Below are 20,695 nucleotides of genomic sequence, written 5' to 3'. Positions count from 1 at the left end.
TTGGACCCGAAGACGGGAGCTGGATCGCGCCCGAAACCGTCGTTCACCAAAAAATAAGTCGACGCCGAGTTAACCCGAAAAACAATCACCACCCCATGATGATATAGTTGTGAGTGGGTCAATGGCGTGAGCGGAGGCTTCGCAAACCTGAATATGTGTGTGATTAAGACCTACGTGGAAATTAGTTCCTTGGAGCAAATCCACGAGGTGCGTGATTTTGAGCGTGATTTTCCTAATTTTATACGTTTGCCTATTTCTTGTGTGTGAGTGGGTCACTAGCGTAAGCGCTTCTTAAGCGAAGCTTCTCAAACCTGAATTTGTGTGTGAATGAGACCTTCTCGGAAATGTGTTCCTTAGAGCAAATCTGATAGGTGAGTGAGTGAGCAGCGTGGTTGTATTGATTAATAGTGTTTTAGCTTGATTTCCTTGTTTTACCCCCCCTGTCAGCCTTTTATTTTCTCAAACCCCACTTTGCCCACCAAAGAGTACGGCCTTAAGGAACTTATTCTCTTTCAATCACCATTTCGTCCAACGGTTTGGACGCAAATCCGTGGTCTCCTTAAGCACCTATTATTAAGAGCAAGGTAATGCCTAAGCTGGGTTTCCCTCCGCCTTCCTTGCCTGCCCTTCCCATTGAACAAAGTTCTCGTTCACCTACTCCAAATACCAACCAACCTCGGATTCATGGCTGGGATACCTGTGCCTACGGGCCTTGGCTACACTTTACAGAGACATGCGATCCGATGGCGAAACTGAAAGAGAAACTGTCATGGCAAGAATGGATGAGACGTAAGACGCTGGGTTCCGCATTTTTGGAAGAAGGCTGGAAGGTTTGTGAGGAGGAAAGAACGAAATAAAGGGTGCGAAATCTGGAAACGCGATAACTCTTCAAGCGGACAGCGAGGAGGAACATAATGAATGGAGGCCATCCCTCAAACTCCGCCGCCTCAGTGGAGAAAAAAGCAGGAAGGCCCCTAATCCTACACAGTGCTGAATCTCCACTTTGCGTGGAAGGCTAAGGAACACAACGCCTTAAAAATCCCTTTCCCTTTACTTCCATCGCAAAGGCCGCTCTTATAAAGCTCTTTTGTACCCCAGTCCTTGTTTAGGCGTCTCGCCCAATATTTCTATTGCGCCAATACCCAAAGCGACGAATCAGAGGGTCTATCCCTCATGTTCATTTCCGCTACTATTTCCTTCTAACTTCATGCGTGAAAGAAGTCTAAAAGCATACTATCTTTGAAATAAAAAAAATCGAAATTTATATCCCGATATTTGGCAATCAAGAGTAATTGGAATGATATACTTTGTTTTTTGTCGCTCTATTTTCCGGGCCGTAAAACCTGAAGCAGTGATTTTCCACGCCCATTTCCCAAGTTTCTTCTTTTACTCCTGCCAAATACGCCAATTTGTGGACTTGGAATTGAGTCTAAGAAATTCTCAACGGAGTTAGTTAAAGATAATTGTTAGAATAAATACACAAAAACCTGGTTGCCAAGGGAAACGAGTGTATCTCCACTCTGTTGACATCGAGTGGAAAATCATATGCACTATTAAATATTTAATTGATCTCATTTGTTTTCTGTAGCTAATTTCTGTACCTAACTCTGTGTAGAAAAGAGAAATCGCTTGTACCCCTTGGCTTCTAGCCCTCTCATTTGATGGCATAAGTTCGTCTGCATGGAGTCAGTCGTTCAAATAATTGAGCTGCATTTCTTCAGAGCTACGCTTAGTCAAGCAACAGATAAATCAATCGTCAATCTAATTATAAATACTAGCCTTTAAAACCAATTGGAATCCGCACTACAGAAAAATTCAGGATTTCTCGAATAAGAATCAATCCACTGATAAATATTATGAGACGGGGTATACCTTCACCCCTGACTATAGCTTACAGGATAATCTAATAATAAAAAGATGACGGATAGAATAGAGCAAGTTATTCTCGTATTTATTATTCAGTGCTTATCTTTAGTGTGGTAGAATCTGCTCATATATCTTTTAATCTGATCATTTTATGTGAGTATAATATTGACTTGTGCGCCAATATAAGACCCTAAGTGTCACATCTGCATAGGGTTACCAAAGACCACAAAAATTGCACCCTGAATAACCTGTATCGTAAGTTCATTAGAGTTCATGCGGTCGTATAGTAATGGGCAGGACGCAAACACATACCCCATGAACATACTGTATTACAAAAGAGGATCCTCAAGTCGGCCTCTAAATGTGTTGTCACCGACCGTGCATTTAAATGGGTTTACAAAAGTCGCCACTCGCGTCGCTGACGGACAAATTGATCCAAGTTTCACTGGGAAATAAGGTATAATTAGGGGTTTTAACCGGAACGTATATGCATTATTATGTGATCTATCAAATTTGAAACATTTCAATGCTTTTTACTCGCAATTACAAGCATAATAATTCAAAATATTAAAAAAAACGGATCTCATAGCACTCATCACCGCGCTGAGGACGTTTTTGAAAACCGATTAAAATGCGACCGAAGTGGCAACAGAAATCAGCCTCTTAAGGGATGGAATTCGGCCTTATCTATAGAGTTCTCATGGCTTTAGCATTGCCCTCTTCCTAAACTTCATCCTTACTGCTTACCTCATTGCTCTCTCGCTCGTCGTAAACTAATTGCTTCCAATTTACGCGTCGTCATAGAGACGGAGGCAGCGTAGCGCAAGATATACGCTGAAATTAGGTAATTCGGAGATAACTCTTTCTGATGATGTAAAACATATTCTATGCTTACCGTCGTGCTATGGAAGAATATATCATTGGAGTAGGATAAAGGAAATCGATTACGGAGAGATTGAAGACGTCATTATTTCCTCGAACTCTATATCTTTAGGTTTTTGTCAGGGGATAACAGATCATTGGAACGCAAATAGTTGTTCAAAGTATTTCAGTCAACGAGAATGGTTTTAATAATGCTCTAAATCCATACGAATGTGATTAGCTTCGGTTTGAGTCGTTTAAGATCAATTTTTCACTAATGGTAAATTTAGCATTTTAAAAGCAATAGGGTAGTTACCTTCATCAAAGAAAACGAAAGACATTGATTGCGATTCGTAACTCACCATTAGTGTACTCATTATATACAAATTATTTGGTTTTAAAAATCCCAATTTTGACGAATGTTAATTGTCAATTTTAACGTCATTTGAAAAAGGCCAGATTGGCGCCCATGCGATGCCACTCCACGTGACGTCACAGGGACCTAGATGCTATACGAGTAGTGAGGGGTTTTACATCGTCTGAGATTACCAATGCATGCACGAGGCACAGAGCTCAGGAAACATCTCTTAATAATCGCCTATTGAAATTGCCTGTGGTCGGAAAGTTTTCTACGTTTGATAGGGTACTAATAATCCTTATTTAAGCCAAGCGCTACCTGCTAGAAGGGTACTCTGCTACCTGCTAGCAGGATCCTCTGCTAACTGCTAGCAGCTTGCATCGTAGTGGCCCTCATGGCCTCGCACCAGGGTAGTCTCACTCGGCGGTAGTAGGAACCAGTATTACGTCACACGGGCTATTCCCAGAATTCATACTTATCCGTCACGTTTTCGTGCGCTCGAAAATGTTCACTTTCCATTTCATCGCGAAAAATAGATATCGTCATTTAAAAATCAAAAAGCGTGAAATACCTACTCAAGGAGTAATAATCTTTTGATTTAGGCAATAAAAAGTAGGGAACCACCCTATTCTGAGCTAATAAATTGTACTATTGTTTACAGCATTTTTGAGTAAGGAAATTAGTCGTAAAATTCCATTAAATATGCTTTCATTACGGTGAATGTTTGAAATTAGTGAATAATCGACCTAATTTTATATCTTTTTAGTTAGCGCTCATTTCCTTATTGCCCTATTAGCCTTAGTCTCTCCGATTCTCCTCGTATGGCGCCATCCATTCTCAATTCTTTATTCCAGATAAGGCCGAGGGTTCAATTTAACTTGTACCTCAAAAACACATGCTCCGCGATCTTGTTCTACGAGCAGGGAACGCTTTGTATGCTGTGGTTTTACTTTAAGTGAGAGTTTCAACTTGCGCGGAAATATCTTTCCCATTTCTCTGTTTCACTAACAGTTGTGGCTGAGTGAAGTCATGTTACTTTCTATACGCGTTGGTTTGTTTGTTGTAAGAAAGATTGAACTGTATTTGTTTCCCAATTGCGTAGTGGAGAACGCTTTTTTCCGAAAAAAAGCACTCGTTATCACACCATCAGTACATGTAATTTTTGTAATAATTTAGCGAAAATTAGCCGAATGCAAAATTTTTAAATGAAATATAAAAAAATAATATTTCAAATAGAAATAATTGCCATTTATATAAGTTTTACTCATATTTATACGATCCTGAGGTAGAATTGTGTAATTGGCGTGCGGTTTTAAATAGCAGTGCGCTCACTTGGGAAAGTCGTACTATGGATATGTAGGCACTGAAAGCGTATTATGAAAAACTAAATTTCGCACAATGAGTGGCTGCATTTATAAAAGGCCTTTTTTGAATGCCTGTTTGACTCTGAAGTATAATTTCTGCATGTAAATTAGAAATAAATTTTTACATATATATTGGGTAATGCTTTAGAAAAGTTCATACATGACTACTTCTCTTAAAAGTCATCAAATATATGTTTTGCATCACCGTTGAAAACTAAAAATTATCCCTCGTATTTCCGTATTTACAGTTTGAAAACTAATCCTCTACATATTTAGCTGACTTCTATTCAAGAGAGAATTTTATTCAGTTTACGTGTCTTATTATCAAAAGTGTAACTTGTGTTGAAATCAGGTTTCAAATGGATTGAAAGCGTAATTGCATTCGTATGAATAAATTTTGCTTGTATGTCAAGAGCCAACCGTCTGCGGACTTAAATTATTATTATTAGGGTCTATTGTTCACCCTTTCTTCTTATCCAATCCCCTCCCTGTAGGGGCCGCATTCCATTGCCATGAACTCTGACCCTTTCTTCCATTTTGAAGTATTTCATAGACGTTATCCGTGGCAAACTCTGCTTATTTTGTCTTTTTTGTATGGGAAAATCGATGAAAGATCTCCTTCGTTTAAATTGTTGGCCCTGAAGAATGTATTTCTCTTGAATGAATGGCTTTGTTAGAAATGCTGTCCTTGATGTCCAAAGATGATATTCATCCCATGCCGCCACGGTACTCCATTCAAGCCAGTGCTGTATGTAGATGAAAAGAACGCAATAACGCAGTTTTTCTTGGATTTTTAAGAGCTTTACATTACATTTTCGACTCCATCTCGACTTAGGATAATCCCCACCTTTGTTCCCCACAATACCCGTCCAGAAAACTTATTTACACCCTGTACACGGGAAACATTATCCGGCAACCTTTATATCCTGTTCCCCCTGCTCTCGTCCATTGAATATACGGGCTCTACTTGCTTTTCCACATGCTCCAGAGCTAATCTTCACTTGTCTCGATGTTTCTCTCGCATCCCGCACCGCAGGCCGTGGCGCTGGTGCCCAAGATAGTCTGTACGGCGCGAAAATTTTCCGATGCCGTATTTTCAGCGGGCGTGCTCCCGTTTTTGGGAATATAAAGAGCTGAGTGTGCATGGATAAGCTATGTTTACCTCGGCGTCCGTTTTCTCTCCACGAACACAAGTTAACGAAGGCAATACAATGGCTAGACACCCGTTCACCGCGGCCCCAAAATGCTGGTTCTTCCGTAAGGGATGTGTGGGAAAATGTTCTGGGACTATAGTACACGCGCTTTGCCGAAGCGATTTAATGCCAAAGCCTGGGGAAGGTGTTGATTAAAGGATTTTGTTGCCGCTCTCCGGGGAAGCTTAAAATATCCGCCGCACCTGGTCGTGTAATTTAGTGGGTTAACTATTGAATAGGCTGTAAATACTCCTTCGAGGAAGTGATGTTATAAAACAGGGGATAATTTGGAATTCCTTCCCCTGATTCAAAAACTTCAATGAAGCCATTGATTAAATTGTTCCTTTCGTATAGGGTATGACTTAAAAGAGAGTCCTGAAATATGAATTAAAGGGCGTAATACAAATAATTATTGAATAACTAGGTACTAATTATTAATAGCCGTGCTAGGCTATGATTGTATTTTGGAAGAATACGCCATCAGAAGAGTTTTATATTCGAAATACACCCTAGGGTAATGCATCTAGGTAAAGTAAAATAAAATATCCTTTTCTAAGATTTAATATATTTGAAATTAACCACACCAAAAATATGTGCAATAAATTTTCTCTCAAAAGCGTTAACAGTTTGCTTACAATTCTTTTGTGAAGGAAAATATATTTCTTCCCGAGGTAGGAAAGATTCTGATCTTCTCACAACTTAATGAACCTTTTTGAAATGTTGGTTTCATAAGTCAAATTAGGGTACTATAACATCTAATGATATTTCAATCGATATTTTCAAAAAATATATTAACGAGTGCGGAAAATATATATTTAGCCGCTATTGTTTCATCAGATCGAAATCCACACCACCCCTAGAAATCATAATCAACAGGAGCAAAATAATAACAAATTCAATAAATTTTAATTCAATAATATTTTCAATCAAAATAAAACTAATACTTGACATAACATACCTATATTTGAAAGGCTTTGGATTATTTCCCAGCACTTGGGCTAACTAATAACTCTCGAGCGATATAAGATCGCAAAAGGGGGATGGATACTATCCTGCATAACTAAAAGCGATCTTTATCATATGACTGATGACGTGAATTCACGTCCGATTAAAAAATTTAAATTTCAAACATTAATTTTTTAAATTAATCTAGATTAGTTGTTTCTTATGTAAAGTAATAATGGAAAACAAAAAAATACTTTCAGTCAGAGAAAAGCCATATAAAAAATAGCCTCAGCGTAGAAAGAGTTAAAGTTGACCTTTCAGCTGCGGGAATCGTTCCAGCTCATATTTACTGGCAACTGCGAGAAAAAAATGCAACGAAGTTCAAAGCTTGTTGTTTATCTGCTCCCTCACCCCCAAATTATCTCCTTTGTCCACACACTCCAATTATTATTTGGGAATATTGGTCACCCTTTTTTCTTACCCAAACCTCCCCCTGAAAGGTCCGTATTCCATTGCCATGAACTCCAACCCTTTCATCCAATAATCATATGTGAGCTCTAATAATCTCACTTGATGCCGTTTAATATTAAAGGTTTGCCATTTTGTTGTTAGGCATCGAATCGGATTCAAAATTATGGAAACCGTTACTTTTAATAGATCCCACACGCAGTTTTTCAATCCTTAGTATTGGTTTAGATTAGTGAGGGTAGAGCTCACCTGGAGCTAATCCACAGGTGTATTAAAAAGAGCGTATCATTTTCTTTTCCTGGGCATATATGGTCATATCTCCGTTCTAATCAGGCTGATCTCTTGCCATTCTTTGTGTCGTTTCTGGGTTTTTAGTCTCTGAAATTGCGTATTAGCTTCAGTTACCATTTTCTATCAATAAGGTATTAAAAAAAAGTTGATACAAATTTATTTCATAACTAAAGTTACAAACCACTAGTAATAACTAGGATAAAAGCGTTGGAATAATTTTTGGCAATGACAAATGATGTTGTCAAGCAAACGATTTATGCTCTCATTTATACTGCTCGAAATTGTCTGTTGACTTTGTTATGCCTCAAAAACACCCCATACGGTATGCAGTCCGTTCAAAAATCTAAGGTCACTCAGTCAGTGTTCCAACCGGAAGTTTGAGCAGGTGAAAGTAGAGGTCAGGTCGAACAAAGCCGCAGGCAAGTGGGTTAACATATTCAGGGTAGAGAAGCCAGTCCCTTCCCTAAGTCGTCATGCACTTTGAGGATATCTATTATTATGGGGTGTCCGAACGCTTCACTTGGGATTTGAACGCGGAACCCGTCGGTCAGCAGCCAGTCACTCTATTCACTATGATACGACGTTACCACTCATTGATTTATTTATGGTAAAACAATAGTTCCAGTGATTTTATAATTCACTAACTAGTCACGTAATAAAATCAACAGATTTAGGCGTTACTTGGTGGAACGATGAGATATTCATGGTTAAATAAAAACAGTACTATTCCACAACCTTATATTTTTTTTGCAGTCTACTAGTTTCAACGTTACAACGTCATTATCAAGACTAACTGAGAAAAGCATACAACATCCAGCCTTATTTATCCAACAACAACTCCTCCTTCCCTCACACTATTGTTGGATAAATAAGGCCGGATGTTGTATGCTTTTCTCAGTTAGTCTTGATAATGACGTTGTAACGTTGAAACTAGTAGACTGCAAAAATATAAGGTTGTGGAATAGTACTGTGTTTTTATTTAACCATGAATAGTCACGTAATGTCTAGGGCCCTTCCCTCAGAATATAATAGAGCCAAGGTAGGGATTTGCTGGGGTTCTCTACCTGTTCTGCCCCTCAAAATATCTGGCCTCTGTCAAAAATACCTGCACATGATGGATACCTTGTGATTTAACTGTCTCAGGTTAACGGTTAAGGTTATATTTGGTCAAATTTGAGTTGGTGCTAGAAAAAAATCCTCATGTAGGCTTCCATATGTGGATTTGTGAAGATTCCGGACTTCCGGGATTGACTCCGCGTTGGTGTATTCTTCGGATGAGAGTTTCACTGGGATTGCACCCGGATTCTTCAGGCCACTGAGTTTCTGATACATAATTTTTGGCTCGCAAGGCAGAATTTGGTTTTTCACGCTCTAGCAAGCCTCTTACGTGCTTTTCAGACCATTTTCGATCCTTTAACTCACTTTGAAATAAAAAATAATCACATGCAGAACTGGTTCCCCACCTTAATATCTTATATAAGACTTTCCGGTTTCCTTTATTTATTTCAGGTCACTGTAAATCTGCTTTTATCAATGCCACCATTTACTGAAATTTCGAAATCTTTGAAAAAATGATGGACGAAGCAAGAAAAAAATAGTCAGTAGAATAGCGCAAGCGAAGAGGGCTTTCTACAGAAAGAAGAATCTAATTACAACTGAGAATACAAGTATAGAAGTAGGGAACAGATGCTGCAAGTAGATGCTGCAATTCACTATGGAAGCTAGGCTTGTACGTTGAGTCGTTGATAGCAGCAGAGAATTCAAGAGCGTTTGAAATGTGGTGCTACCGAAGAATGATGAAGATAAAACGGATCGAACTTGTAGGTAACGAGGAAGTGCCAATAACAGTGGGAGAAAAGAGAGGTATTTTAAAAACCTTAAGCAAAATACAGGGAGAGCTTAGTTGGCCACGTTCTGAGATATGACGGTCTGATGAAAACATTCGTAGAAGGACAGGTGGAAGGGAAGAAGGGCAAGGGACGGCCCCGAATGAGTTACGTAAAATAGGCCATAAAGGAAGTTAAAGAGATGAAATACATCGCTATGAAAAGACTATCGGATAGGAGAGAGGAATGGAGAGCTGCGCCAAACCAATCTTATGGTTGTCGAATTATGATGATAATGATCGAAAAAATGCTGGAAAGTAAAGGTTCTCAAACGAAGCTGTCAACCGCATCCGTTCTCGTGGATCTGGGAAATTGCTTGGTAAAACTCAGTACTTACTGTCCCACTCAGTAAATTTCTGCGCGCTCTGATGTACTTTTTCCTGCAAGGCTAAGCAATTTACCGCACCTAAGAAAAGTTAAGGAAAACCCTGAAAGTTGACCTGGAAAAAAGAAGTGTCTATTTTCTTCAAGCGAGGTTCTCCAAAAGTGAACTTATTAAACAGATAAAAAGCAGCAAAATAGAATAAATGGTGCGCACCATGAGGCTTAGGGGAAATAAGGTAATGAAACGTATTTGAGGATGACGGCACGGTAACAGGTGCCTGGAAAGAAGAGGGCTTAATCGGTGGCGAAATATCGTAGACTGCACTGATGAAGTTTAATTTTGACTGCCTATTAAGTAAAGCAGTCACTTAGCTCTCACCATAGAGTGCTGCATATAGAAGGCAATTATGTTATTCTTAAGCTTAATCATTATGGATATAATGTAATAATTTGTACTTAAAGCAAACTTTTTCTATTATGATCTACACGATTGAAAATAACGTAATACGGCCGGAATAGAAAAAAATTATTCTATTTAAAGAATGTTCCTTAAAGTGGTGGAGTAATCCCTTTACGGGTCAGAATTTTTCTACAATTCTAAATTGTTTTTTTTTATTATAGAGGAAAAATATATTCATCTCTAGCATTTCAAGAGTTAAAGTAGATTTTAGACTGTCTTATCACCAGATTGAACAAAATCTAATGCCATCAAGCGCTCGAAACCTGGAAAATGGCGGCTTTGATTATATATTCTAGCATAAGTAAACTCATCTCCCAAGTGTATATTCTTTAGTTACAGATAGATGTAAGATACGATGGATCGAAAAAATGTCCTCCATCCAATAATACTTAATTATTCGGAGAGGTCTGCGGAATATTCACCTCGTATGTCCATCTTTGTAGACAGCAGTTTCACTGAAATGCTGCTGTCTTTTTTTTAGGCGAGTTAAGTGCAGAGAGGTGGTATTGACCGCCTTTTATACACATCCTACGGAGTCAGATGTCTTCTAATTTTTATAAAATCGTTTCAGGCTTGATTTTGTGGAATACTGTTATATCCATGATAGAAACGCAAATGGTAATTTCCACACTATTTAATTTAGCACTTAACGACCAACCATGGTTTCGACACTTACCTTGACAATGACACAAAGTGTCGAAACCATGGTCGGTCGGTGTTAAATTAAATAATGTGGAAATTACCATTTGTGTTTTTTTTGTGTATGGCAAATATTTGTTCACATCTTTCGAGCATACCTTTTAATTTGAGTACGCTGAGATTGGTTGTGACACCCACTGAAATGGAAAATTAAGAATAACTCTGAATAAATCAATTTTAATTTTTGCTCCCCCTTTGCTCTTAGGTGGGTAGGTAGGGGGGTGAGTAGTTGCATAATTTCTATATCATCGTTGAAGGTGGTGGTGTCTCCAAAAATGTCTAGTTTATCTGTAGCAGCTGATATTTATGTGTGAATAACTTATCTCGGATTTGCACGCGGGTAAGAAAATTTAAAGCAGACAACAGCGTAAGAGCCTTGAGAAATGTAATGTAGCCTTGAGAATGTGTGACGAGACGGAGCTCGAAACTTCGTCTGCCCTAGACTTTCTTACCCACACGCAAACATGAAAAAAGTTTATCCATTCTATTGGCCGGGAAAAAGTCAAATCACCCATGATGTTTATTCAATTCTATGATGCGTTTCACCGAACACGATTCAAGCGCATCTTTTGAATTTGTCGAGGATCAACACCTTTTCAGTCCCCAATACGGACATGAATTCCTGCCGCTCTTAATAAACGATGATGCCCTGAGTAAAACCTGGGAAAACATTATTAAGGCCACTCTATTTTGGCATTGTCTCTACGTGGGCGCGGTTCGGTCCAGCGCAGTGTCCCGCGAGACACTGGAATGTTTAGTGGCTTGCCTTGGGCGGAGAACGAATTGGCCGGATTTCAACGCGGCCTCCTAAAATGCCGGCCCATTGCCCGACCGAATTGGGTCAATCAAAGCACGCAATATGTGCGGTGTTGCGGCCACCGCGGGCATACCGGAGGGCCGGCACGCGAAGCAATAGAAGCTGTGGTGTGCATGGTGGATAAGAGCATGCGTGATGGCATGCATAGAGGCGAGGTCGGCTCGAGGGTCGTGGAGGGAAACGCCCCAGGCTCCTCTGTTCAGTTTGCTTCCCTTTGATCCTAGCCTCCCCTTTCCGGGCTTACCATTATTGGCCGGAACAGAGGTAAGTACCTACTCGCTCCACAACCAGCCGCGCGTGGAAGGAATTGGTCAATGTAATCACTATAAATTATATAGGGTTAATTCATCTGGACCTCTGTATAATTAATCAACCGACAATTTCTTGAGTTGATGGGCTATAAATAAAATATTTCATTTTCCCAACGTTTTGAACATGTACTGACGTTTTTCCTCATGAATAAATTGCATTGATATGAAACTAAAGAAGATACGAGCTGTCAACAGGAGTGATAGATGGCATTGGTCAATTATATCATTATAAAATGATAATGTGTCAACTCGTCTCGATCTCTGTTAAATTATTCAGCCGAAAATTTCTTGAGTTGTAAGTCTATTAAAAAAATACTTCACTTCGCCAACGTTTGGCCCATGTACTAATTGTCTTCCTCGGTCCTTTAATGCATTATTTCAAAATTGTAGGTGATATGGGCAGTCAGTATGAGCGTGATTACACAAATAGAATTTGATAATATATGAGCATATGATAAACAGTATTGAAAACACTTTATGGAGTGCAAAGATGCACGTATCTCAATTGAAATTACATTCCAGGAACGTGTTTTTCTTATGTAGCTATTTAACATTGTTCAACATCATTATCACTGGTCAGCCATTCTAAGATTTGTTTGACGCAACTCTCCACGCAGTTCTCCTACCAGCTAATCTTTTCACACCTACGCATTTCTTCTCTTTCACATCCTTCTTTGCTTGTTCCATATATTTTATTCGAGGTCTCCCTTTCCCTTTCATGGCGTCTACTTGTTTCTCAATGAATTTCTTCACCATATAATATATCAAGATATTATATACAAGGTTGTCCGCTTTTCTTGTCAAGGTTTTCATGAAGTTTCTCCTCTCTTCTACTCCATTAAGGACTTATATCATATTTTTACCGTTAGTTTTAGATTAGTGCTTGTGCCCCCATCTTTATATTGTCCAGGCTTACAGTTTCTTGTCAATGTTCGCCTCAATCTAATTGCAAGATAAATTTTTTCTGTGGTGTATGCATTTTAGTTGTCGGAATTGGCAAAAGTCTGCTCTCGCTAGACATATGACTAAATTTTGACTTTGAAAGAGCAAGTGTTAGACAAGTGGAGTTTAACTACCGTTGAAGTAGGAATGATAAGTATCCATAAGGATAGTGGAGACAACGTAAGGAATGTGGAGTTTTCGTTTCAGACTCTGTTTTCTCATTGCCTTCCGAATTCATTTCATTGGCCAGCACGACTTACTTTACAACTAGCCACGCGCTGACGGAGTTAATGTATGTATGGTATGGTATTTGGAGGAGGGGACCGACAGCTGAGGTCATTTGCGCCACGAGGGAAGGGTATGGAAGGAAGGGTGGAGAGAAACCCGGCGTCGGCGTTAGCCTGCTCTTAACGAAAGGCACCATGGGGACCACGGCTTAACGTCCCATCCGACGGACGGAGTGTTGCCCTTGAAATGTCCTCCACACAGCATTCAAACAGGGGTTGGGCAGTATCTGAAAATTCTCTGCCGGGATTTGAAGCCGGGCCCACGGGGTGGGAAGCCAACACTCTAGACACCACACCAACCCGATCCCCCAGTTAACGTATGTCATAATTTAATTATTCCACCGATTAAGTTAGGTTTCCATGGATTACTTTAGAATAATTCTGGGAGCCTCCCGTTCCATCATGCACTTCCCTCTTCAATGCACAACAAGAACTATTCCCTTTCATTCAATATTAAAATCCTATTCTTTTCCTTCCTCTCCCTCGTTTACCTAGCATTCTTCCCTTTAACACTGTTTTCAACATTCCCTCCCCGCTAAGAACTCGCTCCATCTATATCTTCTGTCTCATATCATCTAAAAGCTGCCTTTCATCACCCACCATGTCCAGCACTTCGTCGTTCCTTTTCCTCTCCGTCCACTTCACCTTCTCCATTCTTCGCCACGCCCACATCTCGAATTCCTCCAATCTTCTCTCGTCCTCCTTCCTAATTATCCACGTTTCTGCACCGGATAGCGCTACACTCAAGATCAGACTCTTCACTGACCTTTTCTTTACGTTCTTACATAGCGAACCTCTCGGAAGCTCCGTCCTGTTCATGAACGCCTCCTTTGCTGAAGGAATGCTCTTCCTGATGTTCTTACTAATGTAGCTATTTTATTCCCATCTTCCCTCTGGGATTAATTATCTTATCGGCTATAAGTGAATCAACCTTCTTTTGTCCAAGGGAAAGGGGAAAATATCATATGCTCATCATCCTTATCTGCTCCTTTTTAACCCTTTCACTGCTAGCCCATTTCGGGTGGGATGTGCGAAAACTGCCAAGGCTTTTTTTCCGGAATTTGCAAGATTGCAGATTTTAAATTATTTCAACCACTTAATTTTATTATTTACGGTGAAACCATCTTAGTAAGCAGTAGAGATAAACACCTGTAAATAAATGAGATGGCAGCTGTTGAAAAGGCCACAATCACGAAATTAGAAAAGTCAATTGAGTCGGGCCGATAAATCGGCCCGTGGCAGTTTTTGCACAACCATCGAGAGCCGATATATCGGCCCAGTGGCAGTAAAAAGGTTAACATCACTAGCTTCTTTCTTCGTGATATATCCTGCTTAGATCATGAGCAAAATTCAAGTTCATGACGATGTTAATATTTCGACGTTGAGTCTGCATTGGTAAGTTAAATACATCATCTGTACAATACATTTCTGAACCCTTTATGATACTTCCATTCAGAAGCTAAATGCTGTCTGGGAAAATGGGAAAAATTGAAATAATTATACCGTCGGGGATGACCAAAACTGGAAGAACGAAGTAAGAGTAACTGAAAGCGATATAACCATTTCTCCATATTGTTCGTCGTTTGTAGTCAGATCATATTTTATATCCAGACAATTACTAATATTCGCAGTTGCACGGTTATGATATCATATTAGGGTTAACGTCCACCAAGTATTATAGAACCGGCCCTAAAAATTAATTCTTCACGCGACGCATAACGAAGGTCGAAAGGGTGTATTGTATCAGTAAGCTGATTGTATCAGTAATTCTATAATTATTGAACCTGCAAATTCACCCACGGTATCATTACGAGGGTGGTATTATATTTGTACTTTTAACCGACGATGCTTATGGACCAGCGTACTACCCACGAATGAAGATAATTAATTCATATATAATAATGTTCTTTAAAGAAAGATATCAAAATTAATCTGTGTATGAATGCGGTAACTGCATTTGTCATTTTAAGTTGAACTAATTAATTAATAACAATCAATTTGATAATTGTAATCTTAATTAACTCAAATGGAGTTCATAGCTTCCAATTTAATTATCAAAATGGTCCAGATAACATTATTTCTAATGCGCTTATTATTGCTTAAATAATATTCTCATTTATATATTCTTCATCATGTAACATTTTTTTGGAAATAATATATACTATAAAATGCAATCTGATGCAACCTTGCGTAGTGCAGCCTACACTTTTTCTATGTAGTTTTTTAAAATAAGTTTCATTTGCACTGTTTTTTAGGCTTGATTTAGGATCGAAAAATTTTCCTTGTCGTTTTAGTTGAATTTTGCCGGTGTTAGACGCTCTCAAGGTTACTAATACGGTTTGCAAAAATAATATCGTAATTTTCATTTCATTTTTTAAAGTTTTGAGAAAAAACATGCTACATTTATAATTTTAACATGCACTTTTGTCCCCAAAATACGCCACTTTGAGGGGAAGTTGTGTTGATGGCTCAACGCCGAGCTGACATTCGGAATAACAACGCGGGCGCGGATCTTTCGCACAATGGAGGAGGCCAGTGTGCAAAAATAAAAAGACCGCGTCAAACAATGAGCGTGTTTCACTCAAGGAATCTTACAGATGTCAGGAGAAGTTACGAGCATAACCTACTTGCGCTCCGCGTATTCCCTCCGTCTCACTGACGACAATTTCCATGGAGACGGGCGTTTCCGTATTCTCTCAGGTTTGGATGCGCGAAGCTCAGCGGAAGGCACCGCGGACCATGGAGTTGCTGCGGCAGTGTGGGAAAAGAATTAGCGAGTGATTCTCTCTTCCTGCTAAGCTCAACTTCATGAATTGTAAATGGAGAAGAAGGAGCAGGATTGCATTTACGGATTGCGTACAAAGGGGAAGAGTTAGACGAGAATTTGCGATATGCAAGGGGAAAATATGATGTGATACACTCCGGTGTTTATTTTTTATTTTTGTTACTAAGTTAGCAACTGTGCTAGGGCATGTTTATTTGGTAATTCAGGTTTGAAAATATAAAACGATCATGGTTACCTGACGCAGATTATTATAATTTTCATCATTAACTAGCTCTGTAGCGTAGCAGCGAGGGTCGGAGTGAGGCGGGTTGTACAAGTAGGAAATTATAGCGCAACTGTTTTCACTCAGCTGCGAGAAATGGGAAAAAGTCCATGTCTGTTTCATGGTTTTCTGTGGTCAATGCATAAACTATGATGTATTTATAAATAAACTGTATGTATAATGTATGTGTATAATATATAATGTATAATATAATAATATAATGTATATGTATAATAAATAATGTAAACTGTGATGTATAATGTGTTTTATTGTAAGAGAAAATTTATATTGACATCTATAAACTTAAGTCTAGTAGATAATATATTTCTGAATAATAATGACTACGCGTATAAAACATTTGTGAGACCTATTGTATAACACCTTACCTTGGGTGTTGGTTTGGGATTCTCACCTGAAAGAAGACATGAAACAGCTGAGAAGCGCATTGCTGCAAGATTTGTAATGGGAAATTTTTAATGGAAGACAGTTACAGTTATGTTTAAAAGTTTTGGCTGTAGATCACTAGAGGATAGGAAGGAGATAAAAACGAATTAGAGTTATCTACAAATCATACAATGGATGCGTGGAGAGATCTATCCAGTAGTTTAAAAGGGACTAGATATTTGGCGAGGCAGGATCATATTTTTAAGAGAGATCCTCTGCGGTAGCTCTGAAACACACTAAAATTCTCCTTTCTACATCGGGGCATGGAATGCTGGAATGGTTTACGCGAAATAAATGTCCTTCTCAATGTACACTCGGAAATATATGAAATCGGTGAAAAAAATTAATTTTAAGGACCTTTTTGTATAACATTTGATATTTTGTATATTGGACTTAATATTTTTTTTGTGTTACCACCCGACCATGTGGTCAAATTGTAGCAATTTTTAGAATATAAATGGTAATAACTAACCCCCAGCCAGTATATGCTCAGCCTTTGTGCAAATCATCCCTCATTCATCTTGAGATCAATTTTTTTAAGAAGAAGGAGGAAGGACTAGCTTTCTTTTCCGGTGTCATGAGGGGGATGGAGTAAGATAAGAAGTTGAGAGGTGTTAGGACAGAGAATTAGCATTTCGCCTCCTTTGATATTTTGCGAGGGATTAGGGTACCTTTCATTCACGTGGAAATAGAGGAGACGTCTTGAATAGTTGGAATGTGTGCTGTTTAGCAATTCTCTGCGCTAATACTAAGAAGGCGCTGTCTTCAGACTCAGAAGGACTTCCGGATGTGCTCCTAAAACTTCCTGTGTGCACACTGTGAGCTGAAGGACGAGTTTAAAGTTTAATTTTACTATGTTTTATGGCGAGAAAATTCGTAAAAATTTCCATAAGGACATGAAGAGTTTTCTAACTAAGAAAAAATGAATCGACGTGCGAAGTTGGAAAAGTGGTAAATGCTATGACATGCATATTTTGAGGGGAGTGAGAGTGTGGAATGATTGATTGATGTATAATTTCTTTTGTTTCAGGTAACGATCCCATTTAGTAAGCCAGATCATTAAAATGATCGTATCCTTGAGTGTGGAGTGAGGTTCATCAGTCGGTGAGCATTTATATTTTCAATTTCCTCTTAGTGATATATTTGACAGGAAATCCTTGCTCCCAGAAAATGCTTTTATGTTTAAAATCAATTTATGTTGCTTCCTCTAGATATGCTAATGCTACTCTAAAAGACTCCAGAACGGCTTATTAATCACTGAAAACCTAGGGAGATTCAGCGTGTATTGATTATGTTTATCCTATTAAAAGGAACATTTTGTTTCAATTTTTTTTTTGCAGTTAACTTAAAAGCACTAAGTAAACGTACCTATCCCGAGGTCTGGATAGAATCGCATCATGTTTGATTAAACAGATTCTTATATTTTTAATTTCGTTGAACTACATTGAACCGATTAAATGATCAGCGAATGCAGACTCTATGCTTAAAGAGATATGTTTTAATCTAGATCTTATACATAATAATGATTTTTTTAATACCGAAAAAATAATAATTATATGCCCGATGAATTACTTTTTCCTTTCCTTTGAGGCTTTCAAATTATTTTTAATGAGGAAATTTCGTGATATTCGATGCCTTGAGAATCATCTTTTATAAATTTATAAGCTTTGATTTTTAAAGGTTTTTGACATATTCTCTCGTAGTAATGCTTTCATCAAAATACGGCGCAATTGTCTCCTTGTAATAAAGATGCTCACGTTACTAAGCGCTTTTAGTTAGACTTTTTGGCGATGTTTATTCTTGCTAATGCTGAGCAGCTAACCGAATTGTTGAAGATATTGTTGCGGTACTTATCTCCATTCACAGTCTAATAGATAGCCTATGCATTGAATACTAGCTTACCTGGTGGTAAATAAAGGTTTCAAATTTCTTGAACTTGCCCGTTTTTCACTGGTTATTCTGCATTTACGAATCTCCTTTGAATAGGATACGCAAGTGCAGTACTCCATTCGTTGAAGAAAGAGCTATGCGAGGTTTCTCAACTACCAGTGACTTGAAGCATCGTTCTAGCCCCGACGACTGACTCATCTTGTGACATATCGAAGGCCAAGATTCGCGCGAGACCAAATTAGATAAATGTATGCATTTCTTTTTCCGTATATATTCCTCCTTTATTTCGATTTTTTTCCGTCAGAAAACAGCAGATTTTCCATAGAAAATCTAATTGTCCACACGAAGTAGAATTTTTGAACAATATTATTTAAAAACATACGTGAATGTTTTTGTTTTGTTTTAAAACAAAGACGTATGATGAAACTTTATTTTTAAGATATCTTTACGTTTGTAAAGTAATGAAATTTATCTACCTCAGAAGTGGTAATTAATCCTATAAATATCCAAAAACCAATGTATGCAAATTAAAAGCTGCAAGAATGTGTTTTTTACCCAAGATTATATTTTTTTTTAAAGAGTAAAAAAATTGTTACTTTATGTAGAAAATTAAGATGCATTTTTTATTGTACGATATCAATTTACAATGTACAATATCTTTTTATGGAACGACAGATTGAGATAAAGAAACAAATTGTTATCTTTTCATGCATTTATTTATATTTCATACCTAGTTTCAGCATGCTAATTTTAAAAAATCGTATTTTAAAATATATTGAGGTATCCCAATACAAGCAGTGCCTATAAGGGGTTCCTAATTTATCTTTGTTTATTTCAAACGTGAAATGTGCTTGTAATGTTAATTCCTAGGATAAATACATTTGTATCTATAATAATCAATATTTATGAAAATGTTTGATGCAAACACAGACTTTTTCACGCGCCATGGTATTGAATTCTAATTAATTTATTTTGGCCAAATCGAAGGTCGATTTTAGAACAAGTAATAGTAATGTCTTATAAGATATTAGAACAAGTAGTACAGTAATATCATCTTTTTCTCTTTACTACTTCTTTGCAAATAAAATTTCATGTTTTTCTTTCAAAGTAGAATGATAATATGAGGGAATCACTTTGTGATGTCCTTACACCTTAAGTTCCACCTATTCATTACAAATAACTACGTCAGAGAAAAAGCTTTAGCTTGCAGTTTTAATAGGGATATAGTTACTTTAATAGCCAAATTTTTTGTCCTAGAAACTGATTATACAAGTCGAAAAATCGTTTTTTGTAGTGGAAGTTCTTAATTCCTACTAGTATCCTCCTTCATGCAAGGATCGACAGGGCAAAAGCACGAGTAGCTTTCGTAATTGAAATTCAGGAATTTAATAAAATTATATCCGGATGAGGTGTCATCACAAATGGAATTGAAATATGTATTTAACTGTAGTTAACTAATTGATAAACATACTGACAAATGATAAATCTTTCAATTAATGCTAATGGATGGATTTTGGCTAATGTTGTTTTTATGTTTATTACGTAGGTAATCGTGACGTGCAAACGTAATAAATAGGCCGAGGCTATGCAGTTCACTCTAAGTGAAGCAATAATTAAATAAATATCTGGGAGCTATTACGATTACAGTCAAGATAAGTCATTAAGCAATGTGTGCCTTTCGCTTAATGAAGTAACATATCATGTGTGACGCCCGAAATTTTGAATTTATTTTCATATTTTTGGGAGAATTAATAAATTTAAATGATTAAAATTTGATTATCATTTGTTTTTATTCATTCTTCATCTTTTTCCCGTTATATTTTCCGCTTTGTATTGAAATATGTGGGGGTTTCGTTTTTGGGAGTCAATACGTGCATTCAAATTTATTGAAAATTTTATTTTTAATAAAGATCATGGTTTCTTTTTATTTTTAATGGGTGAAGTGATTGTTATTGAATGGTTTTATAATATACATCAAAATTTTAGCTGTAGCCTCAGCTAAAAAACCGTAAACAAAATCATACGAAATTCGCATTAACATGAATACTGATTTTCGCGAATATGAACTTTAGCTGTATGATTATTTTAGCTGTAATATTGCTCTCTGTTTTTGTAGGTGCTAGTAAAATCGGAACACCGTCCAAAATATCGAAAAAGCTAGGAAAATAACTCCACGAATACTAAGAAGTTGTGTAAAAATATTTTTTAAATGTGATGTTATGAACATTTTTTATCACGAAAA

This window comes from Ischnura elegans, chromosome 10 (genome assembly GCF_921293095.1).
Source record: "Ischnura elegans chromosome 10, ioIscEleg1.1, whole genome shotgun sequence".
NCBI classification, from domain to species: domain Eukaryota; kingdom Metazoa; phylum Arthropoda; class Insecta; order Odonata; family Coenagrionidae; genus Ischnura; species Ischnura elegans.
Note: the sequence above shows the minus strand (reverse complement) of the source record.